This window comes from Thamnophis elegans, chromosome Z (assembly GCF_009769535.1).
Source record: "Thamnophis elegans isolate rThaEle1 chromosome Z, rThaEle1.pri, whole genome shotgun sequence".
Taxonomy (NCBI): Eukaryota; Metazoa; Chordata; class Lepidosauria; order Squamata; family Colubridae; genus Thamnophis; species Thamnophis elegans.
The window spans coordinates 103144498-103152910 of record NC_045558.1 but is presented as its reverse complement, the minus strand read 5'-3'; the positions used below and the strand labels follow the sequence as shown (position 1 = coordinate 103152910).

Genomic DNA, 8413 nt, shown 5'->3' with positions numbered 1-8413 from the left:
CGGAACGTTGGCGGGGGGGGGGGGGTGGACAGAGAAGCAATTGGCACAGTGAGCAAAATAAAGAGACGACGGTGGACTAAACTCTTTAACTGGCGCTCACGGTAGGGATTCGCGCTTATGCGCGCGCAGGAACCACGCCAAGAAAAAGGCAGAGATCGCTTAAAAAAAAAAAAGCTGAGGAAAGCCGCGCGCTCTCGCGCGACAGCTTCTACGCAGGCGCATTCGTTGTCTTCCTCAGGACCAGCCAGAGAGCGACGCTTAAGGAAAAAACGAGTCAGGAAGGGGGGGTAGGGTTGGCGTAATCGTGAGGTTGACTGACTGCCTTGGTTGGCTGCGACGAGGGCCACGTAGCGCTGCGGCGGCGGCGGCGGCGGCAGGGAGGGAGATCGAAGGATAGGCAGAACCACGGCGGAGGTAGCTGCAGAGGGGCCAAGGCCTGGTCTTAAAACCAGGCGGCGGCGGGGGCCCTAAGCAGGGGAGGGCAGGAAGGAAGGAGGGCCCTGACCGCCCTCTCCTTCCCCCTCCCCTCCCCCGCCTAAGCATGGATCGCGGCGACGGCGGCGGCGATGGAGCGATGGAGGCGACAGCAGCGGACGATCCCGGCCTGGGTGAGTTTGTGCAAGGCAAGAGGCCCAGTTGGCAGAAGGAGCAGGGCAAGTTTCCCTTGATGAGCCCCCAGACCTCATTCGTTCGATTAGTTGTTATCCCCCACTTTTCCAGGAAGTGCAGTGATGCAGGTTTCCAGCAAATAAAAGTATGATTCGTCAAATGTACATCTGAGCGCGTCCAAAGTAACTGATTACTGATATGCTTTGGTTAAAGTCATCAAGATTTAGCCCAGAGGACATAGTCATGTTTATCTTGAAACTCTTGTCTTCGGAGCAATATTTCTTACAGCCACCATTCACTCTGCAGAAGTGGAGATCGTAGAGCTAATGGAAATGATTATGAGCTTGGTTGCTTGGAAGACCTTGAGTTGAAACATAAAATTTTGAAAAGCTGAGATAGAAGTTGGCTTGAGGGATATATGTAGAAAAAATATTTACTTTGACACTTTAAAAATTATTGGACTTCATCATCTGAAATATTTATCTGAAGATTAAGAAGTAGTATCTCTATTTTGCATTCTTACATTAACAGTTCTTTTTTGTTTTCTGAATTCCACCAGAAAGCAAAGAAGTTCTTGGTGATTATAAACAAAAAATGTTATATAATATTTTTTGACATATGTATGGTTTTCCCTTTCCAATCTACAAAAATTTAGATATCTACTAAAAAGTAATCTCCACTGAATTTGCACTTGATCAGGATTTGCTGTAGTTCAAATAATGTAAATAAAAAGAAATTCGGAGTTATGTCTCATGCTCTTCCCCAATTGTGAAATACACTGAAGTTGTCCAAATAGATTAATAAATAAAATATCAATGTTTGCATGGTTATAAAATACTTGACAGCAAATAGTTTTCATAAAGCATGTCTGTGGGTAAGACTTTTGGTGATACATCAATATGAAATTCAAGTTCAGACATTCTACATGAGAATACATCTTATTCTTCAAGTGCTAATCCTCCTGTATGTTGATCAACAGTATATTTATTTTGATAAATGTTGAGAATGATATTGTGAGAGAAATTGAGAAAATTTGTTTGAAAAACCAACATTTGTGACTAAATTAACATAAATATCTGTTCTCCTTGATGTTCTGCCTGACAAAATAGTATATACCGGTAACTTATTTCAAGTGAATTGAAGAGTAGAAAGAGTACAATATGGTGAACAGTACTGCTTCCAAGAAAAATGTGCAATTAGGAAACAGACCTTCTACAAAGATGGGTTTTGCAATAGTTATACTACCTTTAAGATGCAGATGGACATGAGATTTTCCAGAGCAAGAATAAAATGGAGAGAGATGAAATGTGTTGAGTAGGAAAGATATTGTACTTAACAACACTTGAGAATATTGTATATTACTGGCATCATGTGTTGATGGTGGCTGGAGGATAGAGAAAACAAGATAGTAGCTGGTATTATAGAGGTGTTTAACAACCTGAAAACAAATTCATCTTTAGTTATTTTGTTTTCCCTATTATGTTTATGCCTGATAAATAGTTACTTGGGTAATAACTTGCCAGAATTATATTAGTTCAGATTTTGTTTCAGTGCACAGCAACTTTATGGAACAAAGTAGTTTACAGATTTATAATTTATATCCTTTAGAGAAAAGTTTGCACTTTATGTTGAGTTATGTTTATATTTCTTCTAGATGCAGTTCAAGGTGCTGGTTGTCATCTTTAAAACCTTTCAGGGCTTGGACCAGGGTATATCTGGGATTGCTTAGTTCTGATTATATCTGCCCACCCAATAACTCCTCACTGCCTTCATCCCTAGAATTGCATTCACATTCTGTTGATTTTACAGAGGTTATTAAAAACTGCTACATCATCAGGACTGGGAAATAGATATGTTATGAGTTTGTTTTACCTTGTAGTATGGTAGCAATTGTTATTGACAACTGCTTACTTGGTGAATAGAAAACACAGAGTTGATAACAATTGGAATAGCATATAAGCTTAAATAAAATAATAAATGGATAGGTGAATAAGTAAAAAATATATTCAGGTCAGTGTGTTTATGAGTAACACCACTTTTAACAAGAGAAAGTTGTCTATCTAACCCATATTTGTATTCTGTAACATTAATGCATGGTACCAATGGTACAAATGGAATTTCTATACTGATAATCTATATATTATATGATGGAGAAATAAAATACTTAAAGGAAGACATGGGGTAGTTGATTGATATCATGATTTGCATTACATGGTTAGGGAAGGCAAGAATATTTTCTAGTACCAGTAGGCTTCAATAATTTTAAAATATGGATATTAGCTAGATTCACTGCAGTTTTGAGATACTACAATCAATGGGACTGTATATTTCCCAGCAAACTGTTCCAGATAAGAAACTGGATTGATTACAGTTGATATAATAATCTGTGTTCATTTGGAGCCACATTAGTTCTTTCAGTTTAACATAATGAATGAAATGTTTTCTGAAGTGGCGGTATGATGAGGAAGGATGCTTTAACAGATTTAAAATTAATCTAAATTTGGGTGACACGTTTTCATTCTGCATTCTAGATAATTTAATTAAGAGTTGATTTAAATATTATTTATTCTTTTATTGCTTGCTTTAATACAGTGTGATGGATTGCCTGTAGTGCAAGTTAATGACAGGACAGTTTCCGGATAGTTACTGAACCTATGCCTCACTTCAAATTAAATTCCAAAAAGTGTTTGGAGTGCAAATGTAGCACCTGCTTTCTGTGGTTGCCATGTGAACCTGGCAGAAGGCCCAATTGTTTTAAAAAGTTGCATACATGTTTATGCTCCTGCATCCTCCAAAGTACTTTTTAAAGAATCAAATCAGAAATGTTACACACTGCTCTAATAATAAAAAGCCTCCTTACACTGTATTATTATGAATGCAAACAATACTTACATATATCCATAGAGTAACATATTGTTTGGTGTGCAGGCCTGAAATTATTGGGGACAAGATTCTATAGTATTTTCTTTCTATGAATGTTTTTTTGGGGTGGATGCTGATTTTATTGTTATAATGATTATGGGTTTTTTTTATTAAAATGTTACTTTAAATCTATTTTAACATTGTTTTTGTATTTTATTACAATTTATGTTTAATACAAAAGAAACGAGAAAGAATACAGTGATTTCAAGTTTTATTTGCTTGCACTGACCAGTATCAATCCTCTTTCCAATGTTATCACTCCATCTTCCCAAATTACAGTAATTGAGTAATGGAATAGATTGATTTGTTAGTGTGTCCAAACTTTTTATGTTAACAAGGACTATGACATGCCATATGAAATCAGTATATGCTGCATTATTAATTGTTCTTGTGTATGTACTGTATCCTGCATGGAGGGTAATAATTAAAGTCCCTCATAAAGGCTACTTTCAATATACATCTACCAATATTTTATTGATTTCAATTCTGAATTGTGTCATGTCCCTCAAGTATTTGGATTAAGAAACTAAATCAGCCCTTATTGGTAGATCTGCCCTTTTTTGTTCTTATTAATTGAAAATGGGATGATGTTTTAAAGACTCGGAAGTATGTTACATTATTATTACTATTTTGGATGTCTTGTTTTTACATGTCAATGCTTCACCCTGTACAGTATATTAAATTGTTGGGGGATTTTTGGTTTCTTTTGGCTTTGATCCTCTTTGTGTCATCAATCACTGCTGTAAAACTAACAGCTATTTAATATGGTTAAGTAAATGATTTTTTAAACCTCTAACTGTCCTAATGTACAGGTACATTATATCACTTCCTCTTCAATCATAGATTCCAGTTCAGCTACTCTTTTTAACAGAGAAAAGAATAAGTAACAATGATGCCTTTAATACCCTCAAACAACATCTGCCTATTTCAAGTCCTTGGGAAGAACTCGAAAGGTGGCTAAAAATGCCAAATCCAGTCTAAATATCTGGCTGACTATACAACCAACTAAAAATAATAACATAACACAGTCATCAAAATGATTAAATGGGACATCTGTAAAAATTATCATGTCCTAGTATTGAAAAATTTATAGGGATATAGAATTGAAAAAGTTATTTAAAATGAGGAGAACAAAATATTGTGGAATTCCAAATACAAACTGATAAAATCTTCGTTCATAACACACCAGATTTAACTCTGGTTGAAAAGAAGATAATTGATGTAGCAATGCCAATAAATAGTAGAATAGAAAACAAAGAGTTGGAGAAGATCACAAAGTATCAAGACCTGAAAATTAAAATGGGATTATGGTATATGCAGGCCTTGTTGGGTGCCATACCCAAAAATATTGGCTGACACTTAGAGAATCTGTGCACAAAATTTTCACCTGTCAATTCCCCACCCCTTTAAGGAGCTCTGCACATACTTGGATCCATGCTATACTATGCTGATACATTATAACATACTAAATTCTTGAGAAGAAGTCACTGCACATGAATGCCAATATTAGCCAAAGAACTGACAGTTGTGATGATGTGAATTAATCATCATCATTCAGCATTGACAAAAATCACAATCAGTTGATTTCAAAAGGCAGCTTTATTTGGAACAGTTTATAGCCTGCCATCAGGCTTCAACATGATCAAACAACATCTGCCTATTCCAGATCCCTGGAAATGACTTGAAAGGTGAATAAAAAAGCCGGATCCATTCTAAACATCTGGCTGATTGTGCAATGAACCTTTATGTGAGTCAAGCTTCATATGGATAGTTTAAATGCAGCTTTCATGGGCATTGTACTTTTATTATATTTCCGGTAATAAAAGTTGCTTTGTGGTTGAATTACATGTTTCAGTAAAGTAATTTTTGTTATCACTCATTTTCTGCTTCCCCAGCATTGTTCATTTCACATTTTTGGCACATGTATGTGGAAATGTGCAAGATTCTGTGTTTTGTTCATTTCCACCTTCCCATAAATGTACCTAAATTGTCAAATATGTCTTTTCTGTGTATTAAAGAAATTTGAAAAAATATATTGAATGTTTGTGGCCTCTTATAAATGACACAATGAAATTATGTATTATCTGTTAGAATTGACATTCTCTTGAATACATATTATTCTGGAAAGTATGATTCAGAAAATGCCACCTTCTACTAGGAAGATTCTTCTTTAAAGGGCAACTTTTATGTTTATTCTATGTCTTGCAATGACCAGAACTCAAAAGAGTTTAAATCTCAGATTATAATATGTACATTTCTTTTAATCAAACTGATGGATATTTTATTGCAATATCATTTAACTATTTTCCCTAAATAATATATTTCCATACAACTTTGGATGGAGGAAAATCTAATAAGTTCTATGGACTTTGGGGTCCCATTAAAATGGTCTTATATGGCCCTAGCTTTTATAAATGTAATTTGCTTTTCTGGTTAGCTGATACTCAGTGTATAATGCTAGTACTGGCAATTTCCAATAAAAATGAAATTGATGAAGTGATGCCGCCTGGTGGTCAGTATAATTCAGAAGAGCAGATATCTTAGATTGGATTTTAAATTACATTGTTGTATCTGTTTGATTGATTATGTACTATCATGTTGGTATCCACTTTTAGCAGTCACACTGACCGTTTTTCAACAGAGGATCTGTCCCCAACTTGGACCTTCAAGACTTCCATTGATGCACCTATTGCAACTGTACTGTCCATCCACCTTGCTGGTTGGCCATCCCTTCCTTCTGATTATGCCACATACAAATATGTAGGTTTGGATTATTTTCCTATAAATAAATGAACTTTTGATTCGTTACTTGGATTATCTTTATTTAGTTTCAGAACCTATGTGGAAAACAGATCCCATTTTGATCATATTTATGCAGAATATTGAAAATTCAATTCAAAAACTTTTAAGAACCATTATATGTTTAAAATGCATGGAACAAACAGATAGTTCTTCATGTATTATGTTAACTGTGGCTTTTTAGTAAGGGAGGGAGGGAAAGGAAGGAAAGAAAGAAAAAGAAAGAATGAATGAATTTGGAAACCTGGATCAACAACTTAGAGGTTTGTGTTGCTGTTGGTATGTAGCATATACTGTATGTATGCATATACAGGTAGTTCTTGCCAAGGTACAGATGCTTTACAGTCCATAAAGTACTTCCAGCCATTCCAAAATATCACTTCCCCACACTGGTTGCTTGGCTGCATTTGGGGAACTTGACATCTGGCTTGCCTTTACGACTGGTTGCAGTATGGTGTGGTCACCTGACTACAGTTTGCATCTTTTTTTGCGGGTGTCTGCATGATTCATTTAACCATGGTGATTTGCTTCACAACTCCTGCAAAACATGACCAAAAGATAGTTCCAATCACATGGGTGCCTCGATTTATGGCCACAACAATTTGTGACCAGATTTTTGGTTCTAATTCTGTTCATAAGTGAGGACTGTTTATATGTCCATACACTAAAAAATACACTTAACATTGAAGGTTGAAGGTTCCATATTTCTCAAATAAAAAGTTCAAATTATTTATCCAGGGTTATTCTTTTAATGGAGAATGTGCATAGCCATGATCTGCTTCTCATTCAGAGATTACCTAATCTGGCAACATTGTGCTGAAGGGGAAATAGTTCAGATACTGTAAAATATGCACAATGTTGCACATATTTTGTAGCCCTTTTTTGATTTTCTAAATTGTATATTATTAATTGTTTTAATCCTTTGGGTGGATTATGGATAGTGAGGAGATGTGGGATTTGCTGTTTGCTTTAATTTCTGTTCTATGTATGTATGTATGTATGTATGTATGTAAAAGTATGGAACATATCTGAAGATAGAAGTAGAAAATAAGCAGACATATATCCAATGATCCTATAAAGCAAATAGTTGTTGGCAGAGAAGTTTACTCTTGTTTATGAAGAAGAATTCCAGTTGTTGCATGGAAATCTTCATTGCAATAAAGCAGGACTTTGGTTTGAGGCCCACAATGTTCTGAAAAGTATATTAATGTTATTTTTAAGAAAAATATTATAATACTCTTTCTATTTTGAATTACATTCCTACATTTCAGGTGGAAAGATAACTGGACCCAGAATTAGATTTAGCAGTGATACTATGTTTTTAACAAATCAGACAATTGTGTTCAAAGGAATTGCTTTATACCACAGTTTTTTGTACAATTAAATACTCAGGGCTTATAAAAGATTGCAGATCAAAAACATTTAAAAATCTTAATTTGCTAAAATTTCCTTAATTCTAAAAATTCTCCTTATTTGCTGTTTTCAGTTAACTTACAGTAACCACATGATTCCAGGAAAATTTATTTTTTTACATAAGATACTAGTACCTGCGTTCTTTCTTTATCACCATCATACAGGTAGTTCTCAACTTACGACTGCAATTAGGACTGGGTTTTTGGTCATATGTCTTGTCTTTACAGTCATAAGTCAAGGCACAAATGATAGGACCTCATTTTATGACATTTATTGCTGTGATACTTAAGTTAATCACCATGTTTATTAAGTAAATCTACAGTCATAAGTACAAACCCACTCTTTCGAATGAATGTTTGATGCTGGAAACTGGCAAAAAACATTGCAAATCATGGTCATGTGACTGCAAGATGAAAGGTGAATTGGTCATCAAGCACTTGAAATGCGGGAGTGGCACGACATTTTACAACAACTGAAGTGCTTTATGAGCCATAAAACAACGATTCCAGGGCTGCTGTAATTTCAAATGGTTGTTAAGAACCAGTCATAAGTTGAGGACTACATGAAATTATTAGCATCCTAGATATCTATGCTAATGTTTTATCCCAATAATATAAATATAATCATTGGTCATTTTTATTGGCTTTTCCTTTTTTTTTTTGCCAAGCAT

At 35.2% G+C, this 8413-nt stretch overlaps 1 protein-coding gene across 3 annotated transcripts in view; it reads left to right on the top strand.

Annotated features, from left to right (window-relative positions):
- The window catches only part of ZNF652 (zinc finger protein 652), a 42846-nt gene continuing 34433 nt past the window's right edge, over positions 1 to 8413 (top strand). The window contains exon 1 of one of the 3 annotated variants that reach the window (XM_032234792.1): positions 1 to 608. The gene's annotated coding sequence lies outside the window, so the exon portion shown is untranslated. Of the gene's footprint in view, positions 609 to 1353; positions 6292 to 8413 lie in introns of those variants that run through there. The other 2 variants (XM_032234791.1, XM_032234790.1) reach the window with 2 other exon arrangements.